Below are 15,907 nucleotides of genomic sequence, written 5' to 3' on the forward strand. Positions count from 1 at the left end.
CATGGTTTTATTTTTGGCTTCATCAATCACACACATCAAGCTCTTGACTCTTTTTTTTTTCAGGAAAATTGAACAGACTCTCATTCTGACCCCTGCAGTTGGCATCCCTGACACAATGATTTCTGCCCACGACTTTTGTTTGTGTTTCCAAGCTTTAATTTTGGTTCAAAAATCATCTTGTTAAACCAACAATAATTTGCGGCCAAGAAATATGTTGTAAACTACTATACCTGACTGAAGATGTGCAGATCTGGCTCCTCAATGTCAGCCAGCTCCTCGGCACACTCTGCAGGGGTGGGGGGAACAGTGGAAGGAACGCTGGAGGGAACGCTGGAAGGAAGGGTAGAAGGAAGACTGGATAGTGATTCCCGGGCCTCGATCTGATCCTTCAAAAAACGGAGGTGTTTATAGTACCACAGCTTGGGCTCCTTTCCTTCACCTGCTGCTGCTCCTGACCTCTGAGCAGCACGGATTTTTTTTAAACACTTATTGTAAGCGTTCCTGATGTTATTGATTTTGTTGGTAAACATGGTGGAAGTGACCTCTGGTATCCAGGTCTGCATATAAGTGGTCAATTGGGCAATCGTTGCCCTTCGGACATTCTGATTGGGATAACTTGGGCATCTGATGTTCCATAGGCACTCGAGCTCCCTATACTTATCAATGAAGCGCATCAGGTTGTCTGGGTCATTACATTTTTGCATCTTCAATATATTTCTAGAAGAGAAAACCAAAAACATATAAACACTAGGGTCAGCTTTTACATTGACAGAATCTTAGCACAATCTTTTGACCTTTAAACACAGTGGGCCAGATCCACAAAGAGCCGGCGTAACGTAAAAATTCCCATTTAAGTTACACTGCCTTAAAATTTCTACCTAAGTGCCCGATCCACAAAGCACTTACCTAGAAATTTTCGGCTGAGTAACTTAAATTCCGCCGGCGCAAGGCGTTCCTCTTCAAATGGGGGCGATTCCCATTTAAATTAGGCGCGCTCCCGCGCCGGCCATACTGCGCATGCTCGTGACGTCATTTTCCCGACGTGCATAGCGCAAAATTACGTTACGCCGAGCTTTGTGGATCGCGCCGGGTCAATAAAGTTGCGTCGGGAAAAAAAAAGATACGGCGAAAAAAAAAATTTAAAACAAAAAAAAACGCGTCGCTGGACAGAAGGGTCTGCTTTTACAAGGTGTAAACAGTTTACACTTTGTAAAAGCAGCCCTAATTTTACGATTGCAAACTAAAACTTACGGAGAAAAAACTAAGCTGAAAAGCTTTGTGGATCTCCGTAAGTGCTAATTTGCATACCCGAGGCGGCATTTTGACGCAAAATGCCCCCAGCGGCGGATGCGGTACTGCATCCTAAGATCTGGCAGTGTAAGTCCCTTACACATGCCGGATCTTCTGTCTATCTCTTGGAAACTGATTCTGTGGATCAGTTCCAAAGATAGAAACAGGGATACGACGGCGTATCAGTAGATACGCCGGCGTATCCCTTTTGAGGATCTGGCCCTGTGTCTCCTGCCGCCACTAAAAAGCTGCCCAGGTCTGCCCCATTGTTGTGTAATGATGAATTAACTGCAGACCCTGTGTTTACATTTAAATAAATAAGTGGCATAAAAATATGCAAAAGTAATGAGAGAATTCATCAAGGCAACATTCATGTGTAGATATCATGCCCCTCAGCATTGATGAGATGATACACTGCTTAATTACCTCTGTCCAACAATCACAATCATTGCCTGATCTGATACACAGTAAAATAAAGATGTTTTGCAGTCTCACATATATATATATTGGAGATGTCTCCGAGCAGATGGAGAGCAAAATTGCATGGGGGGCCCCAAGATTAAATTGCTCAAGGGTCCAATCAACAGATAAACTCCCCATCCCATGACTCAAGTCTATATAGGCCTCTGCTGGCCCCATTTTCAGTTTTACCTTAGTTTCTGACGGTTGTCACTTCCTCTCGTCAAGACTCCGCGTAACCAACGTAGTCACGTCGTTCTCCTTATATACCCCGCGCATGCGTGAAACGCCGCCCTCTTCACCTGCCCATGACGGACCTTTCCTCTATTCCACGCCCCCAAATCATTGTGAAACGACAATATGGCGGTGTCACAGGTGCATAGTATACCCCGTCCCGACGAGAAAGCCCGGAGGCGGGAACGTCACGATCCAGGCCCAGACGCTACAAAGCGACAAATATGTCACTTGAAGAGATGGCGGAGATGGCGGACATACGGCGGAGGAAAGATTATGATGGAGATCATGGCCCATATCACACCTCTAATCGGAGGAAGGCCCAAATAATGGACAAAGTGGCGAGGAGACTTTATGAGAATTTTGGGGTCAGGAGGTCCAAGGAGCAGCTCCGTAAAAGGTGGTCTGACTTGAAATTGCGGGAGCCAGAGCAATATAGGAAGATCAAGAAAATTATTGATAAAAGTAGGTATTTTTCATGTGTTTGTTGCAATTATCTTTATTTATTTTTTGGCATGTTTTTCTCTATGTGCTTGTTTGGCCTGGTTGTACTTTTGAACAAGGCTACTTTCAGGTTATAAGTTGGCAAAGTGTAGTATTTTCCGTTCGTAGTAAACATCGTTCCTCCAAAATCCGATGTTTTCCGCAGATCCTGGAAAAGCACACGTGGTCATGCCTATTTGGCGTAAAACAACGTTTCTAAACATTGTTGTCAAGATGATGTGTTTGTTCATTCCTTACTAGAATGTGACAGGCAAACCGGATTCATTCCCACAGTGATAATAAGCAGCTGTTTACACATCTGGACTCATGAGCACCTGTGTGTCCCCCATAACTAACCTTTTTATTAGGGTCTCCCACAAATGATACTTTTGGGGTGCCTCCATGTTGTCACTTTGCCAAAAAGCGTCAGTATTCCAGTTTGGGGTAACTCAGAAAAACAAAAGTGATGTTTTTAGGAATGATCCCAAACAGACAATTGTACCCCACTTCCAAGCAATGTTTTATATTTCTGCCCTCCAATATCTGTGTGCTGAGTATACCTTTTGTTTTATTTTATTAGGGGAAAGAAGAGGACACCATTTGGAGGAGACAGGAAAAACCCCACCAACCTCAGCATGTGGAGGAGGTGGATGTGGAAGAAGTTGGTGTGAAAGAAAGAGAGGTGGAAGAAGGAGGTGTGGAAGAAATAGAGGTGGAAGAAGGAGGTGTGGAAGAAACAGAGGTGGAAGAAGGAGGTGTGGAAGAAAGAGAAGTGGAATAAGGAGAGGTGGAAGATGGGGAGGTGGAGATTATCAGCACAGCAGGTCAGTGTCTGTCACCCCAGCTTCACAGGTATTAAGAGATGTAGGTACCGTGTTTCCCCGAAAGTAAGCCCTACCCCGAAAGTAAGCCCTAGCGTGATTATCGGGGCGGGCTGCAATATAAGCCCTACCCCGAAAGTAAGCCCTAGTCAAAGTTCATTAAAAATCAATTTTTTTCAAACCTATACATTGCTGCAGTGTTTCCGTTTATTACTGTGTTAAAAAATATGGTACCGTTATGTTTATAGCCACTGCTGATCCGTCCTCTTCTCGCCTCGTCTGCATCCCGTCCCTCTTTACTGTAAGCAGTGGGCCGGCTCTTTTCGTTCCTCCTCTCCTCCCCCCTGAAATCTTCAGCCCGTCCTTTTCTTACTGCATGGAGCGAGCGAGCGGATGACAGGTGACCTCTGCTCCTCTCTCTCCTTCTCTCCTCCAGCCTGACGTCTTCACCCCTGTTCCTCCTCAGCGCGCGGAGCGGGCTGACGTCAGCGGGATCTCTTCTCTCTCACTCTCTCCTCCTGGATGACGAAAGAAGAGCAGGTGAATATCGGTACACCAGGGAGCTGTATACCCTACGGTAAAAGGTATTTTCTATGGTACTGCACCTTATACAGTGCCAAGATGTCTTTCTCAAAATACCGTAATGACTCCTGACCTGACAGTTGGGGGGGGTGACAGGGGGACACAGAATCTTTGTAAAATTTGTACATACCGTAAATAAATAAGCCCTACCCCGAAAGTAAGTCCTAGTATGTTTTTTGTGGACAAAATTAATATAAGACCCGGTCTTACTTTCGGGGAAACACGGTAGGCCTGCACATTTCTAATAAACCCTTTTGTATTTTTTTAGGGGATGAACATGGTGGTATCACAGCATCTACTAGGACACCTTTCTCCAGTGCTAGTGCCCAAATCATGATACAAGAAACAATGGAATGCAGTACTGAAATGGACATTATGAGGAATAGGATGAATGTCATTGAGCATAAATATAAGAACATCCTTGACATGATGAGCCGTATAGTAGATTAAACCTCCCCCCCCCCAAACTATTTTTGATGTTATGTTTTGCACACCAATTCGCATTGGATAATCCACAAGCCAAAATTTGAAGATGCACACAGTGGGCCAGATTCTCAAAGAGATTCGACGGTGTATCTCCTGATACACCGTCGTATCTCTGAGTTGGGAGTTGGGATTCATAGAATCAGTTACGCATAGATATGCCTAAGATCTGACAGGTGTAACTGTGTTACACCGTCGGATCTTAACTGCAATTTTAAAATGGCCGCTGGGGGCGTTCTCGCTGATTTACGGCGACAATATGTAAATCAGCGAGATATGCCAATTCACGAATGTACGCGGGCCCGACGCAGTCACTTTACGTCATTTACGTAAGCGTTTTCCCGGCGTATACTTACCCCTGCTTCTATGAGGCGCAGCCAATGTTAAGTATGGCCGTTGTTCCCGTGTCGAATTTTTTTTTTTACGTCGTTTGCGTACGTCGATTCACAAAAGCGCTGGACGCAAGTTACGCTCACGCCAAAACCAATGACGTCCTAGCGACGTCATTGGGAGCAATGCACGCCGGGAAAATTCGCAGACGGCGCATGCACATTTAAATCGGCGCGGGGACGCGCCTGATTTAAATACTACACTCCCCCTAGCCGCGGAATTTGAATTCCGCCGGGGGATTTACGATCCGCCGCCGCAAGTTTGGAGGTAAGTGTTTTGTGAATTACCCACTTGCCTCTAAAACTTGCGGCGGCGGATCTTAAATCAGATAGATTACACGGATCTAAAGATCCGCTGATCTATCTGAATCTGGCCCAGTGTGTCAACATGTGCTATCTGCCATCACAGGATATCGATTGTCTGTGTTTTGTGGGTGCAACCCCTTCCTCGCTACTGAAGTACGTGAGAGGAAGGGTTTGCACCCCCAAAACACATCCATTGATCACCCATGATGGCAGATAGCACATGTTGACATTTGGCATGGGATCAGGATACAAATCCCCATTTTGCCGCTGAAAATGTGTGCATCTTCAAATTTTGGCTTGTTCCGGGGTGACATCACCTAATAAGGTTGAACTTTGTAAGTTCCATTGTATGTAGATATTTGCTTGTTTGAAATAAGCCTGGTTTTCGTACAAAAAAAAAAACAACAAATCTGTAGAAGAAGAAGCCATAGAGGAAGAAGAAGCAGAGGGGGTGGAGGAGAGAGCTGTGGCAGAATCACCACTACTAGCATTTTGAAGACGTGGTGGCAGAACAAGCTCCAACAATACTGCATCCTGTCCTGCATCCTTCCCAGCTGCCAGCAGAGTTACCCAGTGAGCCGTAAAAGAAAAGTAACATCCCTGTCTATGCCTGCTGGACCATCAGTCAGTGGTAATATGCATCTTACCGCTAACCGCCCTGTCCAACGAGGCCAAGACATTGCCTTCCACATGGCGGTAGAGAGCCGGAATGACTTTCCATGAAAAAAAATGCATGGGGGGTCGACATATGTCTGGTCAAGCTTGTGGTGCCAACTGCCCAAGCGGCTGCTGTTTTTGCCATGCTTGATATGCTTCAGACATATGTTGCAAACAGCAACGATGCGATCTGCTGCAAACGTGTCAAAAAAGCCCACACCAAAGAACTTTTCAAAATACGCGGGGAGTCAGCAGCACCCTGCACATGCATAGCTTGCACATGCGTAGTGTGATGCAGTCAGGTGCCTGCTCTTAAGCTGGCCCCTGGAGGGCATCCTGCCTCGTTGGAGATGTGCCTCACCCTCCTCTCTTCTATTAGGCACCCACGTATAGTCAGTGACCTCATCATCCTCTCCCTCCTCGTCACTGGAGCAAACTTAGCAGTATGTTGCAGCTGGGGGAACATGAATGCCAGTTTTTTGTCCTTCTTCATCCTCAACCTGGGTACCATCATCGGAGCCTTCAAAACGCCTTGCATCCTCATGTACCGAACACTGTTATCGAACAGTTCGGGGGACTTCACCGTGCATGATGGTGGGGCTAAGGAAGGAGTGACTGATGACATTGAGCCAATGGATAAGGCCACTTTGGCAGCTATATTGCCAGGCAAAGTACTCTGAGCCCGGGTGAGAGGATGAGGAGGATGAGGACGGCTTTGTTATCCACTCCACCAACTCTTCTGCATGTTGTGGCTCAATAACACGGCCAGCTGCAGAAAAAAAGGACAAGCATGCCCCACGTCCACGTGCAGAGGATGCACCGTGTCCATGACCAGCACTGTTGGCTGTAGACACAGAGCCTGCTTGCCCTTTTTTAGTGACCTGTGAGCATCTGCTTCTCCTTGGTGGCCTTCCAGACCTGCTGTAGAATATGATTAGCAAAACACTGCCTTAAGTTTACTAGAAAATGTACACCAGGAATGGCCTGCAGTCAGATATAGGCTTGGCAAGACTGGATGCAGTGGATGTAGTAGACTGTATATATATTTAATGCACTGCAGCTCACTGAATAACCTGCCTGCCTGAAGCTATATTAGAAAACGTACACCAGGAATGGCCTGCAGTCAGATATAGGCTTGGCGAGACTGGATTCAGTGGATATATGTAGCACTACCCCCTGAAGGAGCTGCTGGTTTAATTTTGGGCCTGCCGTTACCTTACTGTTCACCACACTCGATCTAGGGGTCCCTCCTAAAGAGTTATTCAAAAAGAATGTCCACACCAACACTTCAGTTTCTTTTGCTTCAAGTTTTATTAAAAAGGTTCTCCAACAGAGGGGGTAGAGTAAGGTGACCAGATTGTTAAAATGAAATCCGGGGACATATTTTTTCTTTACTAGTAATGGCAACAATCAGCGACTCTCTGCCCGTCGCCGCCCGCCTCATAGCCTGTCAAGTCTTACTCTTCGGGCCCCCACTACTACAGGGTGGGGAGCGGAGGAAGATCACTCCGCTAGGGAAGCCAAGGAGATAGGCAGGTGGCTGGCCAGGATTTGAGCCAAGGCAGAATAACATGTGAGCGGCGCTGAATGGGCATGCGCCCGAAACTGAAGAAATATTCCCACCGCTCCGACCAGCACATGATCATTAGAAAGGGGCACAGATAATGGAAAAAATACAACCCCCCTATGCTAGTAGGCACGGCGGAGCAGGGGTGTGTAATTCAAATTTTTTTATTTTAATTCTGCACTGACTTTCTTCGAAATTGCCCCTGCCCCCTATTAAATCCAATCTGGGGACAAAACCAGGGACAGACTTGGTCCGGGGACAGTGTCCTCAATCAGGGGACTGTCCCCTTAAACTGGGGATGTCTGGTCACCCTAGGGTAGAGGGATAGGGAAGACTCAGGTACCTTGCTTTGCAGATCACAGGTACAGTCTTAGATCCAGAGGACAAATTGGTTCCACGCTGGATTTAGCAACCACCAGATAGGCCCACTCTCACTGACGTAGCAGCCGGTACGAAGCTCATTCAAAGTCTCTGCCACAGACTTGATGAGTGTCGTTGGGTCGTTACACAGCCCTCTGCCACAGGATCGTGTAACCACGCATACATTTAGCAAAATTTCAAAGAAAGTACACAGCTCACGGTGCCAGGATCTTTCAGCCAGGCCGGCAGCACAGTGAGGCAAGTTGGTCCTCATGCGTCCTTCAAGTGGAGTTCCACCCATAAATATAACATTACATCAGTAGTTTTAAAAAAGTGTCATTAGTTCTTTAAGAAAAAATTTTTTTTTTTAGATGCCTTCAAAGTGTTGTTGCTAGGCAGAATAGTTAATCTTCCCTCTTCCTGCACCTAGGTGCTTAAGCTTCCTAACCTACACCGCACAGACTCCTGGGAATGTAGTGGGTGTAACTTTCCAGGAGTCTGTGCACTCCCCAGTCTCGAAGAATCATGTGACTTGGACAGTACAGGTGCTGAAACCTGATCTGAAACCTATTACACTGCTTGTGCAGCACTGAGCATGTGCGAGATCTGCAAGGCTGAAATCCAGGAAGTCATACAGTCTGGCTTCATGATGCCCACACTTAAGATGGCCCCAGTCAATTTCTATTTTATAAAGTGTCTAAATGCTGTAACAACCTAACGAAACGGACCTTAGTTTACAGACTAACTTTACTAGAATACATTAAGCCTGTGTATTACAGGGGTATTTATATTTAAAAAGTGAAATTGTGGCTGGAGCTCCGCTTTCAATTGAGTCCCCAATTGCTCAGCTTCTTCCCACAGGCAAGACAGCACAGGACCACCCCTGGACCAGTAGGCCTCAGAAACTCCTGGGCCTACTCTCAGTTGCGGAGCCTCGGGCCAGCAGGCCCCGAGACCGGAAAAACACTGTCAGCACATCCCTGAGGCCAGGAGGGCCATCAGGTCAGGATCGGAAGACCCCGCCAGAATGGTGTCTGTCCCTTAAGTAGATATGAATAATGGGGGGAACTAATGCGCAAAAAACACACTAACTAGAGCAATAGGTAATAATGACTAATAAAAGCTAAAATAAAATACTAAGCAGCAGTCACGACAATATAGTGCTCACACACTGATAAAAATGATATATAGGAGGGGTAATGGCGCTTGCTAATAAGCAAAATTATATTAAATACATATATTAACAATCTAAAATACTGCTTCAATCCTAATCCAAGTCCAAATGAGACGAGCCAAGTAAGCCAAAAAAAGGGGGGTGTATCACTCCTAGTCAGTCACAACCCACCATCAAACAACGGGATGATGAGGGGGGTACACTGAGTGATGTTTTTATATATATGAACCAATTGGTGGTGTATACGAGTACCACCACCTGGCTAATAAAATTACAATACTCCAAGTAAGCGAAAAAATATGTAACAATTACAAATTATGTAAATAAATATAAAAAGCATAAAGTGGCAAACAATAGCCAATAGTGATTAAAGTGCATAAAAAATGTACGTATCAACACGTGCAAATAAATAATATAAATAAGAAATAAAAATGAGTCTCTGTGCACACTCCACACTCCAAGATATGTGCTGAAAGCCATCTACCCTGAGAGCTGGTTGCTGGGACCTGGGGATCACTAACCAGAGGGATTGGTCATAGTGCATGCTTTGGCCAATCATCATCCAGCGACATTGCTGGAACTGGCAGCAGAAGAGGTTACATCTACTGTTGATTCCTGTTTGATATTGGACGAGAGTTACAGCTTAAAGATCCGATTTGCTGTGGCTGTTCTCTGGAGTGAGAATCCTGATTACATGCACATAGTGATCCTCCGTCATAGGGGATCATAGCAAGCTGGTAAGAAGTAATTTCTGATGATTGGTGGAGGATTCATCACGTTTTAGGACACGATAGTTTATCAACATATGGACTTTTTTTGCACTGAGCACTGGTGTTCATTGCTTGGTGTTTATTATCATTAATTATCTATGGACTTTACACAATTTTAGGAATCCTTTTGAATTATATTTAATACTAGCTGAATACCCGGCGTTGCCCGGTCTTCCTATCTTAACCTTTTGGGGAGGAAAATCATAGTAATATAAATATACCCATCTTTTATATAAGGGTGTAGGTAAGGGTTAATTTAACTGTGATATATTTTTATTTGGCATATAAGTAATATGTGTACCAGGTATTATTGAAATATCTCCAGGCGTACAGAAGTTATGTGGGAACATACATTTCCCATTGATTTGCATGGGACTTTTAACAAAAACCCCGACCCTCACAAATGGGGGTAGTTAAGGGATAAATTAACTATCCTATAGTTTAAGTGGACATATAAGTAACATGTGACCAAGTGTTATCGAAATATGTACAGCCGTTTGGAAGTTATGAAGTAACATGTATTTCCCATAGAGTTGAATGGGACTTTAAAGAAAAACCCTGACCATGGCAAATGGGGGTGGGTAAGGGTTAAACCACCTATCCTATGTTTGTTGCTGACATATAAGTAACATGTGTGCCAAGTTTCATGTTAATATCTTTAGCCGTTTGGACGTGATGCTGGAACATACATACATACATACATACATACACACACACACACGTTGGGCCAGATTCACAAAGAGATACGACGGTGTATCTACAGATACACCATCGTATCTCTGACTTACACTGGTCCTATCTATGCGCCTGATTCATAGAATCAGATATGCATAGATAGGGCTAAGATCTGACAGTGTTACACTGTTACACTGTCGGATCTTTTTTTCCATTTAAAAATGGCGCCGGGGGCGTTCTCGCTGATTTACGATAAATAATATGTAAATCAGCGAGATACGCAAATTCACGAACGTACGCGGACCCGACGCAGTCTTCTTACGACGTTTCCGTAGCGGCGTACCCGTCGTATACTTACCCCTTCTTTTATCAGGCGCAGCCAATGTTAAGTATAGCCGGCGTTCCCGCGTCGAATTTGAATTTTTTAACGTCGTTTGCGTAAGTCGTTCTCGAATACGGACGGACGTCGTTTACGTAAGCGTCGAAACCACTGACGTCCTAGCGACGTCAGTGGGAGCAATGCACGCCGGGAAATTTCGCGGACGGCGCATGCGCATTTAAATCGGCGCGGGAATAAAATAGTACACTCCCCTAGCCGCGGAATTTGAATTCCGCCGGGGGATTTAGGATCCGCCGTCGCAAGTTTGGAGGTAAGTGGTTTGTGAATTAGCCACTTGCCTCCTAAACTTGCGGGAGCGGATCTTAATTCACGTAGATCGAGCTACGTGAATCTGGCCCGTTGAGTTTTATATATATAGATTAATATGATAATTTTAGTTTCACGTTCATAATCTTTTGAATTAAGGGAATTATTCATTTATGTCAATTGACACAAGTTTATTATTATTTATCATTAACCTGGTTTTGGGGATACATAATTTTTGGGTGATTCATTTATCTTTCCAATTTATTAATTATATCACAGGGTTAGGGGGTCAGCGCGATTTATTTTTCTTTCCACATTATATCAGTTGATATCATTACAGCTGCTTGGTGTTTTTTTTTTCAAAATTATTTGGTAAGCGCAGATATTTTTGGTTTATATTTATTTAAAAAACGGCATCTCCAGGTGCATGCATGACATTAGATAATTTGGAAAATAACTTACTATTTTCGAGAAGCCAGGTTTTGTTGGGGAAGCATTAACCACAGCTGTGAGTTGTGGCCTCCCCATCTCACTCCCATTCAGCGCTAGCTGTAACAAAACAACGAAGATTTTTGAGATGTGCAATTTAAAGTGAAAAACAAAATTGGCGTCCTTTTTTTCCCACAAATAGAGCTTTCTTTTGGTGGTATTTGATCACCTCTTTTATTTTTTGCGCTATAAACAAAAATAGAGCAACAATTTTGAAAAAAAATGAATATTTTTTACTTTTTGCTATAATAAATATCCCCCAAAAAGATATAAAAAAACATTTTTTTTCCTCAGTTTAGGCCGATACGTATTCTTCTATAATAAGCGTTTATTGATTGGTTTGCACAAAAGTTATAGCGTCTACAAAATAGGGGATAGTTTTATGGCATTTTTAATAATATATTTCTTTTTTACTAGTAATGGCGGCGATCAGCAATTTTTATCGGTACTTCAACCTTATGGTGGACACTTTTGACACATTTTTGGGACCATTGGCGATCAGTGCTATAAAAATGCATTGATTAATGTAAACATTTCACTGGCAGGGAATGGGTTAACACTAGGGGGGCGAGGAAGGGATTAATTATGTTCCCTAGTTGTGTTCTAACTGAAGGGGGGGTGGGACTGACATGGGGAAATGACAGATCGCTGTTCATACATTGTATGTCATTTCTCCCCTTGAAAGGACCGGGATCCGATGGCGCACGCCCCTGGTGGCTGAAATGCAAAATCACGTAATATTACGCGATTTTGCGCAGCCGAGCCAACCTGCCGCCGTAAAACTGTGGCGGCTGGTCGGCAAGCAGTTAAAAAAATAAAATAATGAAATGCCCCCTTTGTTAAAAAATTTTTAAATGCTAAATAAAATATGGAGTTTTATATACTGAAAAATGTCAATGCCTGTAAGAGTATTATGCCGCGTACACATGATCGGTTAAACTGATGAGAATGGTCTGATGGACCGTTTTCATCGGTCAAAACCGATCGTGTGTGGGCGCCATCGGTTAAAAAAAAGCCAACTTGTTTTAAATTTAACCGATGGATTCCTAACCGATAGGACAAAACTGATCGTTAGTATGCACGACCATCGGTTAAAAATCCACGCATGCTCAGACTAAATTTGGGACGGGAGCGCTCGTTCTGGTAAAACTAGCATTCGTTTTGGAAATGGCACATTCTACATTTTTAAAATTAGTGCCTCGTATATTGCAACACATTTTTTTCTTCGTTCTATTGCTAGAATAAAGACGTTGTTTTGCTGATGGTATTAAGACAGAGTTCTCCCATACTGACTTCTTTTCTTTTTGGCTTGTGATCTCATGAAAAATCCCTTTTTTTTTTTTAAATAAGCCAGATCTCCCAAATATTTTTTTTTACTCCACATCTTTTTTTTGTTGTTCTTATTTATTTTTTTATCAAGTTATCCCAACTTTTTTTTTTTGGCAAGTTATCACAACAAATTTTGTTCCCCCCCCCCCCTCCCTCGCAAAGGAGGTTGTGTCTTTTGTTAATTACACATTGTATTTCTGAAATGTTTTATGGCTATTCACCAGAAAAACACAATAGACAAGTATTTAACTTAAATTAAATCTCCATTTTTTCTGGACCAAACAATTAAACATGAGGGGCAACAATTGAGCACTCAGCCAAATCTATGCAGACTTTGGAGCCCAAAGGCACATTCCACCATGATCAACAACAAAATCAATAACATGAGGAGTCCCTCTAATTTGGGTCACAATGTGCTCCCCAAATCCCAGAAATCAGAAGCAGCAGCAGATGTCATACATGACCCCAAGCTGTGGTACTACAACAACAACCTCCGTTTTCTGGCAGATCAGCTTGAAGTCACAGATTCATTTTCTGGTCTTCCTTGCAGCCTTCCTTCCACGGCTCCCTCCACGGCCCCTTGCAGGTGGTGAGAATGTGGCAGCAGGAGGAGGCTGGGCCGGGTCACTGAGTTGTGTGTTCTCAGTCAGCAGGCCCCTTCTTACCCTCTGAATCACAGAGGCAAAAATATCCTTTGCCAGGGCCCGTTGTCGCTCATCCATTCTTTGCAGCTGGTCAGCAAGGTAGGTGCTGTAGCCCTCAACAGGGTTAAGGGGGGCCCTCATGATGAAAGCTGCCTCCCTAATGACCTGCAGACACTCCTCCTCCAGCTGGGACATGCGCCTCGTATTTTTTTTTTTTTTTGGAAAAGTAATATGGTCTAGCATAGCAATGGCCCCCCTACCGGTGAAGTACTCAACATATCTATCACGGGCATCTCGAGCAGTTCGGGGGGCCAAGCCAGTAAGGCCAGTGTCTAGGCCAGTCAGGTTCACAGATGATTGTCTGGTCTCAGGCTCAATGTTTTAAAGGTAGGTCTCTGAATGCCTGCGCTAATAATTATGAAAAATGCAGCAGGTAAAAATGACAGTGTTCAAATTTTATTCCGCTATGTGTATGGCTGTCTGGAACAGGCGGAACCGGCTGGCCATTATCCCGAAGGCATTCTCGACAACCCTCCGGGCTCTGGCCAGCCGGAAATTAAAAACCCTCCTCTCCGGGGTGAGTGTCCTCTGGGGAAACGGCCTCATGAGGTGTGGTCCCAGGCCGAAAGATTCATCCGCGACAAACACGAAAGGGAGTCCCTCCACATTGTCTTCATCCCGTGGCAGTGCCAGGCCACCAGTCTGGAGACGTTGGGCAAACTCCGTCTGCGCAAATACTCCGCTGTTGGACATCCGGCCGTTCTTCCCCACGTCCACATACAAAAACTTGTACTGTGCCAACACCACCACCATCAACACAATACTATGAAAACCTTTGTAGTTGAAATAGTATGACCCAGAACGAGGTGGCGGCACTATGCAGACGTGTTTTTCATCTCTTGCCCCTTCGCAGTTCGGGAAGTCCCAGCGCTGGGCCAATTGGGAAGCCACAGTCTGCCTTTCCTGTGGCGTGGAAGGAAACTGTGGAGTCAAACAAAAATTAAAATTAGTACTTTGGCACATAAACATTGCAATTACAATACAAAAGACATCCTTGTCCAACATCAGTATAACATTTATTAGTAGAGTGAGAATTTCATGCCAAAACTAAAATAGGCCCACTTATCAGACTCCTCACCCTCTTATGGGCCACTAAACATTTTAAGGGGTGGTTGTTCTAGCTGAGTTTGGGTCCAGAAAAAAAAACCTCTAGCACTCGGCCTAAATTGAATGTGGAAAATAAAATGGGACACATTTTAAGGGGGGGGGGGGGGGGGGGGGGCAGAACTACAATGGAGCAGACAAAAAACAAGTTGGAAACAGACTAGGCTAGGTGTGTTTGGGCTTAGGATAGCATGCTGGACAGGTTAGTGAAGGGAAATATGCATGTAGGCCAAAAAAGGTGCAAGGAAAGCTTAGAACATGCATGGGGACAAAGGGGACATTCACAGCATATTACAATCATGGTAATTATGGAATGATGCAAGAAATACAAGACATTCGCATACATTAAAGACATAGATTGTGATGTGAAAGGAGACAACTTACCTTAATATAGACCTTAGGCATCACTTGTATGATGGAAGAACACTTAAAACAGAAAGCAACCAAGTACAGCAAGGCCTGTAAAGAACGAACTGAAAAACAGAAATCGAGCGGACAGGAACCCACAAGCACAAACTGAACCCAAAAAAACGATCTGCAAAGCACGGAGACTGAAAAGCGCGAACCGACTCTAACCAAACTTTTACTAACACGCGGTAACACGGAATCAGCAAAAGCAGCCCCAAGGGTGGCGCCCTTTATAGTGCCGTCGTACTTGGTTTACATGACCGCGTTCTGACACGATTGGTTTTTTAACGATGGTGTGTAGGCGCGATGGACCATCAGTCAGCTTCATCGGTTAACCAATGAAAACGGTTCATCGGTCCACTCTCATCAGATGGACTGATCGTGTATACGCGGCATCAGACTATTGTAGGATTTGACTATCATTAAGAGAATGGATCATTCAAAGTTATCACTTATATAAGTGCCTACCTATCATTTTAAAAGTGATGGGTAAAATTAACAGTTGTTCTCGATTAAAGGATCTTGACCCTATGGAATACATACATTGATATCCCCTCAGAAATTTGGCAACATTTTACACAGTTATGGCCAGGGCAGGACTTAGGGTGGTGGGGGCCCCTGGGCTTGAGTCACTTTCAGGCCCTACCTTCTATACATTATCTTAAATAGAACAAAATTATACATACACAAGCTATGTATTAGAGCTACACAATTCTAGATAAACTGAGAATAAAAATAGAGATCAAAATTCTGAAGTAAACCCTGGCCGATTTTTGCAGTTTTTCAATTATTAAGTTATATCAGCTCATCGCAATGCAATACATATATATATATATATGTATATATATATATATATATATATATCCCCCAAAAACGAGGCCTGCAAATAACTTTTTTAGGATGGTTTCGTTCTCTGTATTTCCGGGTATCTCAAGCGTCATTCGTACTGCTGTTATGTGATTCAAATTATGACGTAG

This window comes from Rana temporaria, chromosome 3 (assembly GCF_905171775.1).
Source record: "Rana temporaria chromosome 3, aRanTem1.1, whole genome shotgun sequence".
Classification (NCBI taxonomy): domain Eukaryota; kingdom Metazoa; phylum Chordata; class Amphibia; order Anura; family Ranidae; genus Rana; species Rana temporaria.